Source organism: Nycticebus coucang, chromosome 2 (assembly GCF_027406575.1).
Source record: "Nycticebus coucang isolate mNycCou1 chromosome 2, mNycCou1.pri, whole genome shotgun sequence".
Lineage (NCBI taxonomy): Eukaryota > Metazoa > Chordata > Mammalia > Primates > Lorisidae > Nycticebus > Nycticebus coucang.
This window is the reverse complement of record NC_069781.1, coordinates 12,991,718-12,997,717: the sequence shown is the minus strand read 5'-3', so window position 1 is coordinate 12,997,717 and position 6,000 is coordinate 12,991,718. Positions and strand designations below refer to the sequence as shown.

General features: G+C 51.2%; 1 protein-coding gene across 2 annotated transcripts in view; it reads left to right on the top strand.

Moving 5' to 3' along the window:
* Positions 1 to 799: 799 nt before the first annotated feature.
* Positions 800 to 6,000, top strand: part of NEK6 (NIMA related kinase 6) — an 85,961-nt gene continuing 80,760 nt past the window's right edge. The window contains exon 1 of one of the 2 annotated variants that reach the window (XM_053563026.1): positions 800 to 895. The gene's annotated coding sequence lies outside the window, so the exon portion shown is untranslated. Of the gene's footprint in view, positions 896 to 1,492; positions 1,651 to 6,000 lie in introns of those variants that run through there. The other variant, XM_053563035.1, reaches the window with a different exon arrangement.

Below are 6,000 nucleotides of genomic sequence, written 5' to 3'. Positions count from 1 at the left end.
CTGTTGGTTGTGATGTCAGCATTTTCATCCATAAGAGCTGGGCCTGGGTTAGCTCTTCTGGGGCAGCTGCCACCCTGTCTGCCTCATTCTTGTACAAGCAGCCCAGAGCCATGCAGTTCTTGAGGCAAGGCTACCTACTGATTAGGCAACAGACACTGGGATGGGACCATTTGTGGTTCACTTTCCAGGTCAACCACCTACCAGCTGGGTGACTTTGAACAAAAGAATTTCCTTTTCTAAGTTTTTTTTTTTTCAGCCTTCTTAAGCCCATTGGTAAAATGGGCACAAGAGTACATGATGCCTCCTTCAGAGAACTTCCTTTTTTTTTTTTTTTTTTTGAGACAGAACCTCAAGCTGTCTCCCTGGGTAGAGTGCTATGGCTTCACAGCTCACAGCAACCTCCAACTCTTGGGCTCAAGTGATTCTCCTGCCTCCGCCTTCCAAGTAGCTGGGACTACAGACAGGCGCTGGCCACATTGCCTGGCTATATTTTGGTTGCAGCCGTCATTGTTGTTTGGCGGCCGGGCTGGATTCGAACCCCCCAGCTCAGGTGTATGTGGCTGGCACCTTAGCAGCTTGAGCCACAGGCGCCGAGCCTTTCAGAGAACTTCCATCAGGCAGGTGGTGTGTGCAGCAGGGAGTCTGGCACACACAGTGGGTGCTTAGTTATAGATCACAGAAAGTTGAAGCACCTTCTCTCACTTGGCAAACAGTGCCCCGTGCCCAGTACAGTGTGTGACAAGTTGGGCAGTTCTAGGCATCCGGTATCTCTGGTTCCAGCCCTGCTGGGGGATGCTGCGAAGTTTTGAATGTGGAGGAAAGGCAGCAAGGGTGGAAACAGGATCTGTCCTGGTCAGGAACGGCCTCTCTCGAGGAATTAAGGTCCACTTAGGAGGTGAGGTCCACCTGAGCTGCCCCCCTTGGATTTCATGGAGGCTTTGACTTACAGACAGGGTGTTAAGGATTCAGTAGTGGAGCCTTTTACTACCTCCAGAACCCTCTGCACATTGACTCTTCCTAAGGCCACAGGAAGTGGGGTGCTCCAGAAGAGGACGGCAGGGAGCAGGGCCTTCACTTCGTTGGCATACCCTTAAACCCTACTTCAGTGCCTGCGTTCAGCTGGTGCACAATAAGCTCTTGTTGATGGGCCAATTTCAGTATGACTAGCACTGTGACGGAGCAATGTTAGGTTTGGGGAAGCCAGTGATGCAAGGGAGGGGTCTATGGGAGGCTGGCAAACTGCAGACACTCATCTAAGTGTCTAGAGCCTGAGAAAAGGGGGAGATGCTGGCCTTGACCTACTGTGTGGACCTGGGCCTCAGTCTCCCTACCTTTGAAATGGGGAGGGAGGTCCACGCTGTCCCAAGGCGTGGTGGAGTCCAAGGGTCCGGGAGGCGGGAGGGCGCAGCCGGGTCGCCCCCCAGCCTGCGTGGCGGCGGCGCGCACGAGTGCAGGGGGCGGCGCGGCCCCGCGGCGGGGAGGGGCAGGAGCGTGCGCGCCGGCCCGCGCAGGCAGCGGCGGCGGCGGAACCGAGCGGAGGAGTGTGTGGCCGCGGCGCCGCCAACTCGTGTGGGACTTGCCGCTCCGGCCGGCCGGCCGCCGATCCGCGCGCCGGTCCTCCCGCCGGCAGCAGAGCCCGCCCGCGCGCCGGTGAGTGGCCAGGGGCCGGGGCCGGCCCGGACCGGGCCCCGCGGGTCGGGAGGGGGCGGAGGCCGGGCCGCGGGGCCGTCGCCCACACCCGGCCGAGTGCGGCGCGCGCGCCCGGGCGGCGCGGGGAGTGCGCACGCGGGAGGACGCGCGGGTCTCGCTGTCCGCCGCGGGGCGGGCGTGGCGGCAGTGTCCATCGGTACCCCGGCTGTGTGCTGGCCGGCGTGTGTGCGTGTGCACGTCGGAGCGGCTGGCGGTGTCGTGTGGTGGGAAGGAGCGCGGGGAAGTGGGCATGGCTCCCACTCACCCATTTCTGGAGCGTTCGCTGTGGCCCGAGGAGTGTGCCCAGCGCATGACGGAGGACGTGCGGGTCTCGGCTAGTGTGTGCGTGCACACGTGTGTGCGTGTTCGAAAGTCACTTGTGTGCCCATGTGTGAGCCTGTGAGGGCGAAAGTGTGCCTACGTGGCTGTGAGTGTGCGATTTGTGTGCGGGACTGTGCCAGTGTGTTTATTATCGAGGCCTAAGCGCCTGATGTGCCTGCCTGGCCCCGAAGCCAGGGAGCTGGTGGAGAGAAGCAGCCTGGCGGGGCCCAGGGCCAGAGGACAGACCTGCAGAGCCTGGCTGGATCTGGCGGGGGTAGAAGTCTTGGAGCCAGACCTCGATGGGACCCTCCCAGGACATACAGGCCGGGTGGGGGCTGTGGTGGGCCCCTCTGCCAGTCACCAAAAGACTAGTGTTCAATTTTTCTAAACATCCTTCTTGGTTCCCTGGCTTTGTTCTTGGTTTTCACCAGTCCCTTTCCTGGCCTGAGGGGCTGACCTTAGACTTGCCAGTCCATATATGTGCCTGCCCTCCTAAGTAGATAGATACTCTTCTGATTTATTTGTACCTAGCCTGGGCTCCACCAGTGAACCTCCAAGACATTAACAAATTGATCACAGCAAGCTTGGGACACCTGGGACACACACTTTTAAGGTTTGTGCTTGCAGTTTTCACTGATGACGTGTGTGGGAGTGTGTGCACACTATAAATGTTGAAAATCTTTGCAGTCAAAAGTCTTAATTTCTTCAAAGCAAACTTTAAAACTTTTGGAGCTCCCTAGTTCCTCTGAATTTTCAAAATTCAGCTTGCCTTTCTTGAGGGGAAGATGTCGTCTTAGGAGTTTGGTTTACAGTATATGCAGGCAAATCTTGAAGGCACGCTTAAAAAGGGTGTCGCTAATGGAAGAAGAATTTCATTGAAAAGGACACAGAGCCGGCTGGACTCGCCTGCTCCCAACATGGCAAGTTTAGCGGGTGAACTTTGGACATTTTTCTCTTAGCAAACAAAACCTGGAAGGAAACAAAAAAGACCCACATTCTTTTTCTTTTTTGTCCTGAAAAATGAAAAAAAAAAGAAAAAGAAAGAAAACCACCAAAAAAACACCTTCTGGGTTTGCTGGAAATACTACCTCCCTTTCCCCCATCAAGGCCAGGCCCTCCCTTTATCCCCCACCCCCAAATAAAATATGCCTGTGGGGAGCCGTGGAATGAGTCACTCCCTGGCAGAGTGCCCCATGGGCAAACATTTGGGAAGGTTCTTGCCTAACTTCCCAGAAGAAAAGGCCCAGGATATAAAATGGTCCCTGTGGTTTGTCAGCTTCTGCTGTCCCGTCTGCTTCGGAAATGACTAAAAAGTAGTTTCTATCTTCACAAAATAAAGTCTCAGACTTAAGCAGTGGCCCAGGTTGGTCTGAATTTAGAGCTGTTCAGGTTTCCAGAAATGGAGCTTCTGGCTTTACCAAGTGGCATTACTGGTGGGTTTGAGCAAGGAAGGGGGAGGAAATTTGTATTTGTAGAGTGCCTACTCTGTACTGGGAATTGTTCTGGGGGTTGTTAATTTCCCAGTGGCCCTCTGCTGCCAAAAATGGCTTTGGTTTTATGTACAAGGAAACTGAGGCACAGGGAGGACAAGCCTGTATCCTAGACAGCTGAGAAGAGGCAGAGGCAGAATCCTAAGTCAGCTGCTTGATTTCACAGCCCTTCTTTCTCTTGTACCTGGGACTTGACATTTGACTTCCTAAGGTGCACAGACTGGGTACTGAGTACTAATTCTCACTGTGAGATAGGGGTTATTAGTTCCATTTTTGTAGATGAGAAAACTGAGATTAGAGACATGAAATAACTTGCTTAATTTTGTTGAAGTGGCACTGTGACTAATGGTGACATTTATTGAGGATATATGGTGTTTTAGGCATATCGCTAAAAGCGTTAAATGCCTTATTTCACTCACTAGCACTGTAAGATGGGAACTATCATCATGCCCCATTTACAGATGAGGAAACTGGGGAACAGAGAGATTAAATGATGTGCCAAAGATGTCGTAGTAATAGACAGTAGAGTCTGGTTTTGAACCGCGGCTTGTCTAAGCAGAGGCCATGGTCTGTCCCATTGAATTTGGAAAGTAGCAGTTGCTATGGACTGTGTGCTAGGCCTGGTGCTAAAGTCTAATATTATTATCCAGGTTTTGCAGAGAGGGAGGGGTCATAAATTGGCAAAGTCAGGATTTGAATCCCTATCTGTGATTTTAGAGCTGAAGTTCTTAACCTTAAATTCCATCTCACTACTGTACTTTTCTCCTTTCCCATGCTGCAAAGTCAAGTGGGTTAAGACAGGCCAGGTTCCTACAGGGCTGGGTTGCTCCAGACCTGAGAGAGGTCTTCTTGCTGGCTCTCCCTGTCCACATGTACACTTCTGGAGCCGATGACCAATGCCCAGGGCCAGAGCTACCAGAGAGAAAGGGCTGCAGTTCACATTTGCTCCATCCTTTCCAAGTGCCATAGATAAATTTCATAAGGGAAGTGTCAAAACAATTGTCAAAAAGAGAATAATACTTCCTTCCTCTTCTTGGGTTAGAGCCAGCAAGGGAGTTGGAGGGTGGGGAGGACCCTGGTGAATCACCTAGGATTAATTAGGGGTTGGCACCTCCAGATCCTGCTGTTGTGACCTCTGAGGAATGGGGAGTCACTTCTTTAGGCCTGACTCTCAGTTCTGAATATCTGACAACACAGCCATTTCTATGTAGGCTTCTTGTTGCTTGCCATTTGAGTCCCATGCCATGTCTTTTTCCTCATTCATTTCCTTTTCTATCATGGTTTCTGCCACACTGTGCCTGAAAGGAAGGTGTGTTTGGGGACTTGTGTGGTTTGGACTATGTCGTGCCCCCTGTAAGCGTCCTTTGGTATTGAAAGAAAAAGGTATTTCTCTCCCTTCCGTGTATGTTCTGCAAATTGATGAACATTTGCAAATTACTTTGAGATACGTTAATTTAAGGTGTGAAATAATAGATCTTGTGCGAAGGCTCAGCCACATTTCTGGCATTGATGGATTTTTCTCCCGTCTGGCCTGTGATTTGGGGAGGTAAAAATAGTCCTTGTTTCCATATTTTTATCTTTTTTTTTTTTGCTGACATCATTCTTAGGAAGTGGTATGCCATGCAACTTTTCTTGGCCATCACCTAGGAACATGGAACTCTGGGGAGCAAAGGTGTTGCTGGAGTGAAAGGGGGTCTAGGCACCCCCTAAGTGTCTGTGAAATTACTTTGGAATGAGTGGGCAGTGGATGGCCAGGCTTGTCTGCAGATCAGAAGCAGACTGTTGAGAGCCTCAGTGGCTTTTGGTATTTGGCTGTCTTCTCATTTCTAACTCTTGGGTAATGGCAAGAAAGCTTTTTGGGAAAATATGTTAGTTTAAAATGAAAAAATCAGGCCAGCAGCTTTACCCATTCCTGTCTGAATTGGGTCCCTTCCTTTGGCCAGACCTGAACTAAACCAATGGCCTTCTCAGACTCAGACTCAACTTCCAGACAGAGGAGCCGACTTAGGGGCAGATCAGTTGGTGGTGTAATTTCCTGTGACATTAACTTTGGGAACTTGAACTTGGATTATGAGTTAGCATTTTGACATCTGTCCCTCTAACAGGACTTGCTTTTGTGGAAACAGACCCACATATACAGACTACACTGTTGTCTCCAGTTCTAGATTTTTCCATAGGCCACTTCTTCAGTGGTTTGGTGGCAAAGGTCTTTTAGCCAGGCCCCTTGGCTTAGACCAAACCTGACTGGCCTTTGCCACTGTAGTGGGGCTCTGTGGCTGGGCCAGTGACAGGAGTGATGGGAATTGAGAGGCGGGGTGGCCGAGATTTGAAATGCATTCAGTTCCAACAGCTTTGATCCGCATGGAGCCATTCTTTCTTTCTCTTAGACATCTGCGTGATGGTGACCTCATAGGAAAGAAAAAAAGGGGCTTTATGTAGGAATTCCATAGAGTGTGAAGGAATTCCGACGGGGAGGGAAGGGAAGTTGCCATTGGAGTCT